Below are 16879 nucleotides of genomic sequence, written 5' to 3' on the forward strand. Positions count from 1 at the left end.
TAATTGTACTTAATTTTGGCCAGACTAAAAGACTACTACCCCAAAATATCTCTCTGCTCACTTACCAAATGGCAATCCAAAACTCCCAGGCATGGAGACAAACCACAAGAGTTTAAGATGCAGAATAATTTTCTAGAAACAATTGGAAGGAACCCTAGACTGTACTTTGGAGCATAGTAGAAAGCCATGCATTTCACACAGCTTCTCTGACCTTCTCCCCAATGGCAGCAAAGGGAGAAAGGCACAAATGGCACCCAAATAAAAGGGCAAAATAACTAAATCTCTCATGCAAGTCCAGGTCATTGACATTTTAATTTATTCATTTAAAATTAAAAAAAACAACAACAATAAAAGTGTCCTTTTGGCACATGGCAAAAAGAGTCCATCAAGCTTACTTACTGTGTGGGAAGGAAGGAAATCCTTACTAGGGGAGACAGAGATTAATAGGACAGGGAGGGCCATCTCAGGCTTAAATTTTCCTGGACAGTGGAGAATGTGTGGGCTGCTGCTAGGGGAATCCCTTCCTCAGGCAGCATTTGCTGCTCTTGTGGATACTTTTGAGGGCTGCAAGGATGATTCTTAGTGGGTTTGTGTCCTTACATAGCTAGCGACACCAGCGCATGAGAGAAGCCTGCTGGGAGAGTGTGCTTTGCTGTCTGCTCCAACTGGCAAAAAGCTGCCTTGGCTGTGGATGGCAGTGTGTGCTATGCTGAGCACAGGGCAGTCACGTTGCCTAATGGGCACCCGGTTTAGGAATGTGGCTGTGCTCGCTTCCCTGTATGGGCGATGGAAAGAAAAATACTTATTTGGAGATAGATTCAGAAAAGCAGCTGAACTGCTCTTCCATTCAGCACAAGAAAAACAAGGCACTAAAATCTCTAAGCAAGTAATTGTTATAACAGGTCTACACAACATTAACTGGTCTGGTAAAAGACTACATTTGCTCTCTTGGACACACAGCTGTAAGGTCTGTGTTTCTTTACAGCTACTTCAGTCTGTTTTGGATCCTCTAGCAGACTGTGGCATATGGAATGGAAAAATAAAACTTTTGATTTATGTGTTGCTGCCTTCCTACTTTGGCCACGGTAGAATACTTACAAATGTGAGATGACAACAAATATTTAGTCGTATGAGTAACTGAGATGGTTACATCTGGGAGCAGAGGGAATGGCTAATTCATCACTCTAATAGTTTCTGTGTGCTGGAAGGGCCTCTGTGGTTTTGCAGAAGAGAAGTAAATAGAGAAGCATTCCCAGCCCCCTAAGCTGCAAAGACCAGATAAAAACTGAGCTGCTGCAAAACAAGTTTACATGAGCATTGCCAGCCTGACAGACACGCTAAGAGTTAGCAAAGCAGCAAGTGCAGTAAGAACAGACAAACGCTGTACGTGAAAAATCTTGTTAATACACACATCCTCTTACCTAAACCTTCTGTGTGGCTAGTTCTTCAGCATTTTCTTTTTCTCAAAAGTTTTAGGGAATGTTCTAAATTTTGATAATCTGTGCAATATCTGTATTATCTTGGGACTTGTCCAAAAATGTCAAGAGGCACTTCACGCTTGATGATCAACTTTGGGGGGGGGGGGGGAAGCAGAGCAAGGCTTTCATGGCTTTTAAGCTCAGAAGAGACTATTATAATCATCACTTACTCTAATCTTTTTTACAAAAGAAGATTAGAGGACCTTATCAGTTAATTCTGCTTAATACCTTTACCTCTGATTTAAATTGTATCTTTCTTAGAAAGCCATGTAGGCTGTAGGATTAATATATCTGTCTTTAGCTGGTGCTTGATTTTGTTTCAGAAATACCTACTCTCTATAGATGGTATGATTCTTCTCATGTGCTTGCAGACAATGACTCAGGGGAAAACCTCTGGCTATACTTTTGCCCTCCTGAATTTTGCAATTCCATTCTTTAATATATTCTTGCTGAGTTGTGCTCTGTTAGAAAGGCTAGATCAGGGAAAACACTACAGGCATTTCTTGCTAGCTTTCTCAGTCACCAGAATCTGTTCACGGTCACTCTGAGATCCCTGAATAATATTTATAGATATATGAGAAGAAACTCTTAGATTCATAGAGTTATAAGGAGGCCTCACTTAAGTTTACTAGGAGGCAAAACTTAATATGCTAACGTTAGCTTTTGAGAACTGAAGCAATGAGTTTTTTTCCTTAAGAATTTGGATTTGTAGGGGCTTCCCACTATGCAATTATTCATAAGTAGCTGGAAAGTCAAAGACAGGGCATAAAATCCAAACAAATCAAGTTCTGTCTTGATGAGTGCATGGCTGTAATTGTGTTGTCTTTAACAAATGTTGAAGATTAGGCATCTTCACTGTTCAAGTCTGTCTCTACAATACTATATATTTAAACTGGCTAACAGTAAATCAAACCCAGAGCCCTCACTTTGGCCAGTTATTAGCAAAAAATATCTTGTGAAAGTCAAAACATGAGAGGCTAAAAGTGTTGAATATTCTACTTGGGAAGCTTGGTAATCCTCTTTTCATACAGCCCTTAAAGTTTAGGAAAATTACTCTGAAGGTTAACTAGACAGGATTTATCAGTATCGAAGCTGGATATATAGTCAGCCACCTTCTTAATTTCAGACAAACATGGTTCTTGCTTTATTATGTGACAAATTACTATTTCTAATCAAAATGATATGTATTATAATTTTGAAACAGGTCACCAAAAATACCTGTTCAACTAGATGCAATTCTTATTATAAATGGAGTATAATGATCAGTTTTTTAGCATGTGTGTACCACTGACAATTCAGAAACAAAACTAAAGATGATAAAAGCTAAAAATCAATTACCTTTGCAGATAAAATTAAATCTTGGATAATGAATAAATATTTATATTGAGTGGGAGAACAAAACAGGCAATCTGAAACAGCAGTTGATATAAAAATACTTAAGATATGTAAGCCAAAATTTTACATGGTGATATGAAGCTTCAGAGTGATGACACTAGAAAGTACCTTTTGAAAATGGAAAGGAACACTTTGAGAGTCCCTTTACCTAGATGGAATCACTGAGATATGGGGCTATTAATAAGTCCAAATAGGAAAGAAAGAGGACAGTCAAACATCTTAATCACAACAGTCATTTAAATAGGCTCAGACTGTAATTCCCTTTGGGCTGTTAATTGCATATCCACCCGATATCCAGTTCTGAAATTAGGTCTTTGTGTTCTTGTTAAACTGGTTATTTAAATACTGAATAATATTACTGAAGGAAGTAAGTCTGCTTTGCGTTGAAAGGTTTCTTTTAACAGGACTAGATTTCCTTCCATTAAAGCAAAACAGTATGTCTCCTTAGAGATTAAGATTTTCTCTGTCACTCTTCATTCATTCTCAGGCTACAAACAAAAACTGTTGTCATCCACCTAATTGAGGGAAACTCTTAAAAAGAAAAGACTTTTTGTCTCCTGCAGCTTGTTCTTAGAGTGCTGCTTTGGCTCAGGAGACTGTGAAAGGCAGCATAGAACTAAGGGGTTTTTTCAGGTTGCTTAAATTTTATCAGAAGTTCAAGTGTTTGTGCAGGCATCACTGCTACACAGGATGTACCTATCTCGGTTCCAGCATCTTTGTAAATCTTGCCAGAGGTCTAGACAGCATTAGTGTATTTATTGTGATTCTTTTCTTTGTCTGTTATAGGCTCAACATGAAATAAAGTATTTTCTTTTACCAAAAGTTAGCAAATTGCATGTGAAAATGAGAAGATGGCAAATGCTACTTGAGACAAACACAGAAGTAGTCACAGATAAGGAGATAATTTAGAAGACGATAATTTCCCACATCTACATTGCTTAAAATCTTTCAAGAAACTTGTTGTCTGACATCTTCTCTACAGTATTTGTATACTCAAAGATGCTTACTGCATTCCTTCCCTCTTGGCAGTTTTAGTTTGAAAACACAGCTACAGCATGAGAGATTGACTATTTCAGTATTTCTATTGTTTAGAAAAATAGGGTCAAATTACACTTGTTCATGTCATTGGCTGTCCTTAGCTTAACACTGTTTCGAGATAGTGTTGAAATTTTTGTACTAAAAATATCCACTATAGCTGACAACTAAATGGAAACAAACATATAAGGTTATTTTATGTAACACTGAAAGGGAAAGAAAAGACCAGACCGAGAAGGAAACATTCTGTCTGTTGCATAGAAGACTTTTAGATTTCAGCTCTTCAGTTTCATGTCTACTGCCATCCCTAAATACATGTATGAGTGTCTGGAGATGATTATCAGTCAGGAGGCACACAAATATACAAGCCTCTGGTCACCTAAAGGGAATTTTATAGCTTTGTACTTAACCAGAGATCTGGTTAAGTAACTGGGTGGAGGAGGACCAGAGAACAGCTTGGAGCTACATTTCACCTGTACCTTTTCGATCTGTGGCTGGGACTATGTAAGCTCCAATGTCTTAAAATTCATATTAAAGAAAAATGGGAAATTCATGGGGGTAGGAAAGAAGCAGAATGTATTTGTTGAGCAGAAGCCAGCACATACAGTGTAATGGCCTTTACTTTGAGATGAAATAGTAACCATCTGTACAATTCTGCAAGCAAAATATGTGTTCAGATCTAAGCTTCTGTGATTTCCTCACCCTTTGAAATTATCAAACCTTCTTTTATGCACTTTTATCCCTTCCACTGTTTTGGTGTCTCTCTGGCCCTATTGCTCCTCCTCTGGCATGTGGTGTCCACCTCCATGGTCAAATGAGGCACAGTTTCACACTTTCCCGCTGTCAAATACCTTTTGCTTCAAAAACTACTCTTAGCATCAGGCTCTGCTATTGCTTCCTTACTGCACATGCTAAGAACCATCATTAGAGTTCGTTGGGGCAAGGAACTTCCTCCTGGCCTGGTTGTTAAGCATTATATAATTACATCACCTATATAAACCATTCCATAAGTTGATTTTTGATCAGTATGGCGTTGCTGATATCCTTTTGGGTCTCTTGTTTTCCTCCCATGACAGTGCAATGCTTGAAATCCTGATCTTGTGATGAAAGTGTTGTTTGTTATAATGGGATTAAGTGCCCTTATACAACAATGTTCTCATGGATGTTCCTGTACCAGTTCTCTCCCTTATGGCACTGGTTGTCTTCAGGGCGATGGCTCTGTAACAGTCCCATGTATCTGTGTACTTCCAGCTTATACTGAATGTGTAGTTAAATTACCTGTAACAAAATTTTGCGCTCCGAGCATTGTATGTTTGGGATGGCACACAAAAACAAATCCCAGCTGTACTGGGTATGCAGGGCTAGAACTGTTTTCCTCGTCTGTAGATTTCTCAGTGGAAATGACCTCTGTGAACGCACGCTGTGGAGGAACTTCTTGCTGCCACGCTGAGCACGCCAGGCGAGACAGACCTGGCAGGTGTGATGCTCCTGGTCAGTGTGGTTCCCAAGTGGCCCAGGGCAGGTGCCCTGTTGCTTCGTTTCCCCACAGAGCCCAGCCCTTCATCCCACAGACGTAACCTGCTGCCGCATACCTGCTTGTGGCTGTCGCATTGCCTTTTCCCCCTCATGGAGTAACTTCTGTTTCACTTTAGAAAACAGGTAGCAAGCATATGCAGAGATTTTATTTTGCTGCTAATGTCACCACAGATGGGAGCACAGCCTCCCTGAGAAATCTACATTGGATGTATTCCACTAAGTGGAGAGAGAGAGGGCTTTTTCATGAGTACGTAGTTTGTGTGATTCATATTCTGATCAAAAAGATGGGCCCCAAGTATTTATATAGTTTTTTTAATGTCAAATGACTTGTCTCTTCTTGACACATGTTCCGTTGCTGGGCCATTGTTTCTGCACATGAATTGATCCTTGTACACTTTCAGTTGCATAGGAGTCAAAAATTTGTTCACATTCCTTTTAATTTGTCACATTAAAAAGTCTCATTTTTGCAGTCTTATCATAACAAAGCCACCCAGAAGAACGAGAGTTGTAGGAACAGGCCCTGCGTATGCAAGCAAAATTCTAATATGCATTCTGCAGGACCCTTAGTTATAATATCCTAAATTATGTATGCTTAAAAGGGTTTTTTCAGCACACTAAGAAGAATTAATAGAAAAAAAAAAAAAAGATAATTTTGGATTGATAACTGGTTTTTAAAATTTGCAATACAATTTCTGCGACATGAAGTAATATCCTGAAGGAAGCTGATAGATACAAATAAATCTCAGAAAAATACGAAGAAAGCTGCAACTGGCAATAATACTGGGAAGGCTGGAAATCTTTATTATCTCTAGATCTAATCTTTATTATGCCAAGATTCTGTGGGATCAAGAACAAATCAAAGGCAAATCCAATTGGACTTTAAACTAGTGACTTTTGTATGCTCAAGGGCAAACCTGATAATCTAAGACAACTGAGGAAAATAGGCTTTTTGTACTTTGAAAAATGCAGTTACTGAGTGTTGCAGGGTTTAAAGAAATGACATGGTTATTTCCCCTTGTGCTGAAATGTTTCCTTTAATACAATTCCAGTGATTCACTTCCTTTCGCCATGCCTGATTAGGACTTTTTTCTTCTTTTTAATAATAGGGAGCCAAATACGTAAAGTACTCCATTGTGTAAAAACAAACCAAAATACACCAGTGACTGATCTTTCTAAAATAATTAAACATTGTAAGTAAATCCACCATCTTCCCCCTGTCACTGGTTCTTTAGGCCTACAAATATTGAAATGAAGGGAAGGGACTGATGAGGCTGATGGAAAATTGTCATCTAATGCTGACAGATCTTCTGCCTACGTCCACCAAAGAGAATAAAGGGTGTTATCATTCCCCTGAGTTAAGATAAATCCATGATGCCAAATGGAACCCATGCAATGTACAACAGTTGGCTTTCACCATCACCTCCTATCTCATTTTCTTTTCTACCCTCCTCTTAGAGGCCTTTTTCTGACCTTTGTGTGCGGGTGTTTTCCTAGGTGTGACTTAGCTGATTAGAGCTGTGGCACGTCTCCTTTCCCTGCTCTGAACCCATGGCTAAAAGGGCAGCTAAAAGCAGCATTGTAGTCATCAGACACGGCTCGGAGTTTGCCAGGTTTTGGAGTGGCTGATAAGACCATGTGCTGGGTCTGTCTTTTTCCAAGTGCGTTGAAATAGAAATTATTTTTCCCTTCTAAGTGCCATTCTGCAGCAGGAGGAAAGCAGTCTTAGTTCTGTCACTCTTAAAATCTAACTCAGAGTGGATGTTGCAGCTGGTGCTGCTCTATTTGCACTGAGATCTCCATCCTCACTTAATGCTGATGGGTATATCTACAGTCTTATCTGTGTATATATGTGTAGTTTCATTATACCTACTCTGTGAGCTAAGACAGGTGAAGAACGTTAACATTATCCTTTAGGATCACCAGGCAGGGACTGAAATGGATTATCAAATTATGTGTTTCTGTTGGGAGACAAGCAGTGAATCACCAGCAAATTGTTGCCTTCTGCTAAATCAGCAGAAACATGAGTGTCCTATTGTTAATTGTTTATGAGCTCCTTCTAGTAGCTTCCTGTAACAGCTCAAAATCAACCAATATTGTTCCAAAGCATAAAATCCTTATTCTCTGCTGCTTTGTAGTGATATACATCTGGATAATGTGTGTGTAGAATGTTATCAGTCTGTTGTGGGAGAGCTTTACACCCACTTTTTTGCTGATGACTATATATACTAAGAGGCAAGCATGGAACCAAGTCTGTAAAAAACATTTAATAAGCAGATTAGACAGAGTTGTCAGAGAAACCTGAGCTGCAGAGCTGCTGTTAATGCTAGAAATCATGAAATATTGCTAAATAAAAAAAAATGTTAATTGGACAATTAAAATCCCCGTTTATGATATGCAGAAGAGCCCGGGGGTTCTGCTTTAATGTAAAGCTGCTTTTTTCAACTGAAACTGTGCCTGCCTTGAAATGACGTGTGGAAATGTACTTATATGTGGTTTATAAATATCTGTACATTTCTCTAATTTCTGGGTGGGTGACACTGCAGTGCAGTTTCCCTTCCTTGCTGAGGAATATGCTGGTCTTGAAATGCTGGAGCTGGATGATGCTTCAGTCATCCCGTGGAGTGAGAACTCTCGTTTTACTCAGACCGAATCATCCTGCCCTGAGCTGCCCTTTTCCCACTGTGATTTCCAGGAGGTTAGCCTGACTGAACTAGAGTCATAAAATCTCCAAAGCTATTGAAATGACCTCAGTAACCTGCAAGAGAAGATGATCTTAGGTGGATCATCTAAGTGGAGTAAGAGTGATTTTCTTGCTTTTAATGAAGTAAAATCATACTGCTCAGAGTGACTCACTAGCACCACTTTTCAATCCTTACATCATGGATACAGATTTTAGCTGATTATTTTGCTGTCATAAGGCACACAATGCAGTGTCATGTTAACATACTTAACAGGCTGCACAGTGTTTACTGAATGCTGTGCACTACTAGGAGTGAAAAGAAAGATACTACAGTACTCTGATTGATATTACATTATTGATTAATATTATATACCATTAAGATCAAAGGGAGAAAATCAATAATAAAGATGGGAAATACCTGATATAGTATCTAATTCTGTCTTTCTCTTTCAATGACTACAAAATTACTCTCTGCTGTCAGGAAAGCAGAAGCACGTTAGTTAAGAATTTGAGATGATGCAAAAAGGAAACAGTTCAGCTTGTTTTCACTGGTCACTTGGTGAGATACCCATGCAACTGACAGAGATGATAGAGATTTTTTTTTTTAAATGCCATGTTCTGGGAAATGTAATGAAACTTTCACTATGGAATCAATTTGAGCTACAAGAAGTACAGCAGAATCCATGAACTGGGAGGCAGAACTGAATAGGAAAAATAAGGTCTGGAAGGTACTAGTATTCCTGAAAATTATGCGAAGAGTTCTACCAAATAATCACATCTAAGATTTTAGTGATGCTACAAAATGATCAAATCAAGAGCTAGAAAATACTTTGGAAACAGTCAATGATTTCTGTATTGTTAGACCCATGCAATCAAGAGGTAGAAAATATTTTTGAAACAATCAATGATTTCTGTATTGTTGGATCCAACAAGAGTCATTGGGTTTTAAGCAAGATTAAATGAGAATTTTTTACACAATAGGAGAACTCATTAAAAAGTCAACTGTACAAAAGATTATGAAACATATTCAACCGAGGTCAAAAATTGATGACTGAAAATGAGGGGAGAACTAGACAGTTTCAATTTGCATCAGATCTTTGCTTGCCACAGAAGCTGACTAGAAAATAGCTCTCACAGATTTTAGGTCCAGTTCAGCATAGCAAACTGTATCTGTCTTTAAAATAACAGCACAAATCCCCAAATCCTTCCTTTTCAGAATTGAGCACATTATACACTATAAATTTTGATTTAGATGCATTTTTGTCCCTATTTTGTTCAGTGAACAGTCACAAACAGATGGTGTTTCCAGTTTCTAGAGGTGAAGAATTTCATTAGTGCTATGGGATGAGATACTAGGTACCTAAACTAAATATTTATGTAAGATAGTTTCCTCACAGAGCTTCAGAATAGTTTTCTTTTTAATTATATAAGTAACTGAACCATAGCAAATATAAGTGTTGTGCTCTAGCAAGAATGCTGTAAGTACTGTTAATGTCTTGATTTATTCCTGGTGTGTGATACGAGACTCCCAATTCAGGAATTCTGCTACTCCTTTATAATAACTATTGGTTTTCAATGAATTAATCTATTTGTTTCTGGTTTACAATTGTGTTAATGACTATTTTCTTTCATATTAGTGAAACAGACAAGTGAATGTTGGTTATTTACTATATATAATTTCCCACATACCTTATCTACAACAGTTAAGTGCTTGTTGTGACTGGAATGTAATCTCAGTGGTTTTGGTTCTGTTACCTCCATGGAGCTTTCACTTCTTAATGGTTACAGAGACTAATCCTGAGTTAAGAGCCAAGCATTTCTTTCCTCTGCAATAGTGCAATGATGTTTAGATTTGTGGCTTTTAATGTCAAAAGGAAATTATAGCTCATGCATGCCTTTCCAGGCCAAATAACTCATGCAGAGGACATTAGAGTAACTTAAAGGAAGGCTGGAATAAACTCATAATAATGATAAAGTAAAACAAATTATTTAACCAGTGTAATTATCCTATATTAAATAAATCAATAGTTAACTGTGAAAACTGGGAGCCTGTGTTTATGCTGGCCTGTGAAATAATGGTGGGAATAAGCCTTGTTACAGATTTCTCTGAGGGGTATGTGAGGAACATCTATTTTTTTCCTCAGTTATCTGCAGTGGCATGTGCACAGGGTTATTTGTGCTTACGTATGGTATGTAATGCTTCTCCTTCTGGCTCTGTCACCCAGTGAGGCAGCAGAAACAATACTCTGTCTCTTACATGACACTACAGACATCACAGAAACTGTGAAAAGTATTCTAAGGCAGAACCCAAGTGTCTACATCTGAAAACTATGGCCATGTATTTTGTTAACAATGATGAATAATAAAAAAATATATTAGTGAATGACATAGCATACAATTTTTGACTCAAAAGCTAAATTAGGTTCTTCACTTAATGGTTCTTCACCAGTGGTTGGGCACTGGAACAGGCTCCCCAGAGAAGTGGTCACAGCTCCAGCCTGACAGAGTTCAAGCAGTGTTTGGACAAAACTGTGAGGCACATGGTGTGACTCTTGGGGTGTCCTGTGCAGGGCCAGGAGTTGGACTTGGATGATCCTTCCAACTCAGTGGATTCTATGATTCTAATCATTTGTTCACAGCGAATAATTTGCCTAGTAACAGTTGTAGTCCCACACTTGTGTTGTCATAATCACAACTCAAATAAGATGCTTGCATTATGACCAGCTTAAGTTTTGTTTTTAAGTGCTGGATGGTTTTGTGTCTTGTGTGAATATTCAAATCTTGGGCTCTATGTTATGATACACTTGAAGAAGTGTACTAGAAAAGCAGACAGAAGGTAAAAATTAAGATGTTACTGTAAAGATATTGTGGTACACGTGTTCAATATTTACGATTGGATGACCTTGAAAGTTTTCCCTTTCTCTTTCTCTTTCCCTTTCCCTTTCCCTTTCTCTTTCCCCGGGCCCTGCCTTTTATTCTGGCAGCTTTTCCAGGCTACCACATCATCACCTCATATAATATTTATGAGAAAAATACATTTCACTTGCTGGCATAAAGGATATCCAGTTGGAGAATGGTCAGTCTGACTGAGTTTTGCATTGATTACCAAATTCTTTTATCACTAATTTATAAGCATTTTAAGTAATGTAAATATTTCCCCATGGAAGAATATTCTTTTTATTGTCTCCAAAGACAAAAGAATTAGTTGCTTTTCCAGAACCTGCCAAAAAATTTGACCTTTGGTAGCTAGAATCTGATTAATACCTGTAAAGCATCCTAGGAGAAATTTCATGTAGTTCCTAGTGTTTGTGCTGTCTGCCTTCATCCTTCCCCTACCTACAATTGGCTCTTTCAGCAGCCAAGGAAAAAATATTCTTTATCTCTTTAGAAAAAATGCAAATCTGCTATATTGCTGAAATTTCATTTTTTGAAAATGAAAGTGTGAATATAATGCCTTCTCAAACAAGTTTGGGTTTTTTTGAGGTAGATAAGTGTCTTAACAATTATTCACATTACTCAAGTTTCAGAGTAATGCTATGGCTACTAAAATCTCTCCCAGAAAGCTGCCTATTGCTTTAGAAATAGATTTGTTAAATATCACAGAACTAAACTTCACAGCAAAGATTGTCATGGTAGGGACAGGGGATGAATTTTTTTCTGGTTTTACAAGTTTACTGGAAAATTATACAATGGATTGCTGCATATTAATAAGAAGGAAGGATTTCCCTGTCTTTGTTCCAGGCAGTTAGGTCCTTAGATATTAAGTAATTCAGAAAAAAATTCAGGAACATGAAGCATTCCGAATCTTAGTTTACAAGATTTTGGAAAACCTTGAAGAGGGTCTTTTTTTTGCAACTATTTGCAGAAACATTGATTTCTGAGACTGACATATAGTTAACATAAATTATTAACAAAATTAGAATTACCTTCCTGTTGATTCCTTTTCAGTGTCGAAAACCTGATGGTATTTCAGTTGCAAGAATGCAAGCTGAAGAAGGCACCAGAAACATCACCATTTATCCATAAAAGTGTGAGATGGATATATCCTTATATACTTTATAGTCATATAGTACACGTAAATATTTACATAATGACATAACCTGTTACAAGACTGAGAAAACCAGGAAATTCTATTTCAAGGATACTATTTAATGTGCTCTTTTAATTTAAACCAACATTATTTAGAAACATAATATATTATTGCCCCCGCAAAATGACCAAAGGGGAATAAACAGCCATCTTCAACCAACCATTTCTTTTGGATTTGTGTCTCTCCACAGCTTCCAGTGGAGAATTCCACTTCCAGAATTTAGCAGACAGTACATTAGAAAAAGATTAGAAGAGCAATAAAAACTCAAAGGATGCAGGAACATGAAAACACAAGCAAACTATTTTCCCCCAAAATATAAGCCTCAAGATCCATAGCTCCTCCTTAGTGTTAATGATCCCCCCCAACCCCCCATCAAATAATGAAAAGAGAAATTAAAAGCTTTGAGCTTTGCCAGGAAGGATGCTTCAGACAGTGATGGTTTCTTGTTCTTAGGTGAGAAGTGTAAATTCCAGACTTCGGCACAGCCATGTTCCAGACTACAATTAGACATGAGCCTGAAAAGCAGAAGTTTTTATAAAAGGAAAAGTTTGGCTGTTTAAATTTTATTATAACACCGTATCCCTGTGTAAATCCTTGCATACAGGCTATATTTAGAGTACAAAACATGTACCTAGTGACAGACATGTAATTAACACTTATACTGTGTTTTTATTGGTTCAGGATAAACAGTAATTGAAGAAAATGCAGTATATTATTGAACTCCAGGGTTATCATGACAAGCATATAACTACATGGTTTCAGACGTAATTACTCTCACTTAAACTCTGCTAATCTGCAATAAAATCTTGTAAATTCTGTGTGGAATTGGGTCTACTAATTTTATTCTTTCCAAGTCACATTTGGGACCTAAACCGGCATACGTTTTACATTGACTCAGTTTCATTGACCACAGGGTGATTTATGACATGTGATAGGAGATGCAATCTTTCTGGTTTTACAGCATTTGGAATAACATGTTTGCAAGACTGATATTTAGCTGAAAAGTCTGACATGCTGTAAGAAAGAACAGCACCAGGAAGAAAGGATAGTATCTGCCCCATTTAATTCCTATTGGCATTATCTTATTCTGTGCTTCCAACAAGACAAAATAGTGCGGTAGTATATTCTGCTATAAAAAACAAAGAAGCACCTGGGAGTTCCCTTCATGTTACTGAATACTGAATGTTAACAATACTTGTTATTATTATAAACAGCAAACATTGTTTGTTTTGCATAGATTGTTACTTTGAGTGTGTGCACACAAAATTACCTATGAATCTTCTTCTAATATTTAATTTAGGTGATTAAAATGTATGAAAGGAAAGTGCTAAAATCCTTATAATAGTGTCAATTTATGTTCAGTTCAGCATCCTGCTGTGATACCGCTGAAGCACTGTCACACTGGGGCCGCTGTACTGCCTCTGCATCACACAAAGAACCCTGTTTTTATTTGAGAAAATTGCTAAGGGCATATTATGGATCTTCACAGCGCTGCTGCCTTCATAATCTACGTTTGCAGGAGCAAGAAGACCTTGCTGTGCAAAGGCAAAATGCATTAAGTAAAGTATCTGTTGTAGTGACAATTACAAATGAGCACGGACATGGGCAGATTTCAAGTTTTCAAGTGAGATTTTGAGAGGAACATAACAAGAACAGGACCACAGAAGGTCTACAGTAAGTAGCACGTCGTATTAGGTGCGAGAAAGGGACCAAAAATTTGAAAGGCTGCTTCTAGGTCGGGCGAAATAGAAGTAGACATACTACATGCATGTCATAAAGACAACTAGATGGCTAACAAAACATAAACAAGAGCTGGAAGGGAATGGCAGTTTTCTTGTGAAAACTTTTTGTTAAGCTTCAGAGGTTGTTAGAACCTTTAATTTCACAAACCAGTACAGGATTGTTTTGGCAGAAGTAGAAACTTTTTTTCTGCATTTTTCTACGGAAAGCACAGTTATCAGTGATAAAAATCTTCAGAGGCATCTTGAACCTTAGGACTGGCAGTACTGGAGCAGGGAGCCCTGTTCTTCCACACCCCCACAAAACAGGCAGTTCTTCTGAATTCCACCTGTAAATATCAGCCATGGAGGATATTTATTCTTTTGCTTTTCCCACTGGTTCATCTAAGAAATACTTCTGAGAACTTTACGTTACTTCCTGTTAGGATAGAAACTATCATGTTATTTCCATTTTTAACCATTATTTTCCATTGTTTTAACAAGTGAGTTGCTTTTATTATTCAGTGCAGTTAACCATAACTACAGATTAAAACCTCATATCAGCTAAAATGCTGGAACTATATGTTTTTTGCACATGTGTACACATAATATTCTATCTGTACTGCACATATGATAATAATAATATCTTTGATTAATGATTTATCAAGAAGCTTCCAGCTAGGCCTTTATCATCCTGTTCAGAAAGTTTCTGGAAGAATGTTTGTTTACTACTTTTTAGCTTTGCTTCCTAAGCAAATTATCTATTGTGGCCAGATGTGGTGCATGTGTCTCTGTTACTGCATAATATCTTTGGAATTAAGTGGAAAATTCCACCAATTTAACAGAAGGTTAATAGTATCATACAGGGTCCTAGCCATTTCATTAGAACAGATGCACAGGTAAAGAAGACAGCAGATAACACTCTTTGGTGTCTGAACAACTGCTGCATACATTTCACTGATATTAGACATCAACAAAGCTGTGTGTTAGAGAAATAGTACTGCCCTAGGAGTCTAATTATGAGTTCCAAATCTATAAAAACCAGGTAAGATCAGTTCCACAGTTCTCGGAACGACTTCCATGATGTCATATTGTGCTGAAAACTGTACAAAATGTCTCAGACACTGATGTTATAGTGAACTATTTATAATCTTCCTCTATAATGTCCTTGCTTTATATGCAACAAACAAAAAAGGCATCTAATCTGATACTCATCTTCAAAGCCTTATGGAAAGTACCCTGGATGTTCTATGATCCAGACCTTGGACTGCGAACGGAGATTTACAACCATATGAAATACATTCACAAATGGTTGTGCTGGAACTGACTTGTGTGCTAAGTAGGAGAAAGTGATAGGATAGTGTGATAAAATATATTTGTTCAGTCCCTTGTCATGAAACCTAGTTTTTAAAACTAATCCGAATTCAGGATTTTTCTTCATAAATGCGGTCTATTTCAATAAATATCTATCAGTCTAAATAATTTGGAGAAGACATACTTAAGAGGTTTGAATGCAATATGAATGAACAATGTCAAAAAAATGTCTTTTATTTTATCATTCTTAGGGGAAAAAACAACAAAAAAAAATCAGTCAGTAGTAAGCCTGAGAGGTAAGTCACTTGAAGTCAGTAGTAACTGAAAACAGGAAATTATAGAAGAAATGCTTAAGCTGTCATTATTCTGGAGTTCATCTTTAGAGCCTCTGTATTAAACATTCCTACATTACTTGCTCTAGAGGTCTTATGGGTCATGACTGCTCTTGCAGTTTCCAATCTGTCAGACGAACAGGTTTTCCACTGCTGGAAGCAATGATAAAATATCACAGTGCCGCACTTTTTCATGACGTCCTTGAACAGCATAAAGTTACAGATAATGGGCGTAGCTTCTCTAGAAACAGTTTCCACATATGCTATGCTAGCCACACAGTCTGCTTACCAAAATAATTGTGATTTCATTATGTTTACCAGTTTTGGTCCTTCAGAAGCCTTCTGCAGTTATACATCCCGCACACATTTCACTCTGTCAGCGATCCAGTGCTAACTTTACTCTTTTCTGAGATACGGGTGTCCTTCCCGCATGACCATTGCATTGCATTAACAGAGGCTCTCTGCCATACGCTTGTTTCAGAGCGCTGTTGCTGTTAGGAGTCTGGTGGCTCTCTGGCTTGCCAGACTTCTTTCTGGAGGCCAAGCATCCTCCCTGATGGACTCAGGCGCCCTTGTGAAGGCACGATCTGCAAGAATGCTCACGAAAGATGAGCTATGCCGTGGCAACCCTCGACTTCACCCTACGGAAACGCGTGGTAGCTATCCTTGAAGGAAACGGTATTTTAAAGCCTTACATTCACCCCGGGTTTAAGCTCATTCACACGACGGTTCAAGTACAACACCCGGTGAAGCCATGTTGCACCTTCCAGCTCCTCTCCCCGACAGTACGGCCGGCTGACAAAATAACTGGCGCAGAGCCGTTTAATCCCCCCTCTCCCGAGGTCTCTCTCAATGCAGCACATCACGCCCAACTCCTGCGGGACAGCGGTGCCCAGGCAGGCACGGCGCCGCCGGCCTTGCGGGCGACTCCCGGAGGAGCGGAGGCGCCCCAGGCTCGGGCCGTGCGGGGTGAACGCCCGCGGCCGGCGGATCGGGCAGCGGCCCCGGGCGCGCCGCCGAGCCGAGCCCCGAGCCGGCGGCAGCCGCCTCTCCGCGGAGCACCGGCAAGGGGCGCTGGGCGGCGCGTTCCGAGCGCGGAGGGAGCGGGCTGCGGATCACCTGCAGCGGCGGGGGGGCCGGGAGCTCCGCCTCCCCTCCTCCCCCGGTTAATCGCATCCCCCTCCCCGCGGCAGGCACAGGCAGCCGGGCAGCGCTGTCAACCTGCTGCAGGAGCGCCCGCACCCCGCTCGCAGCCAGGGCCGGGCTGGGGCCGCCGGCTCCGCCGCCCTCGCACTTGCCCC

The sequence above is a fragment of the Hirundo rustica genome, chromosome 3 (genome assembly GCF_015227805.2).
Source record: "Hirundo rustica isolate bHirRus1 chromosome 3, bHirRus1.pri.v3, whole genome shotgun sequence".
NCBI lineage: Eukaryota > Metazoa > Chordata > Aves > Passeriformes > Hirundinidae > Hirundo > Hirundo rustica.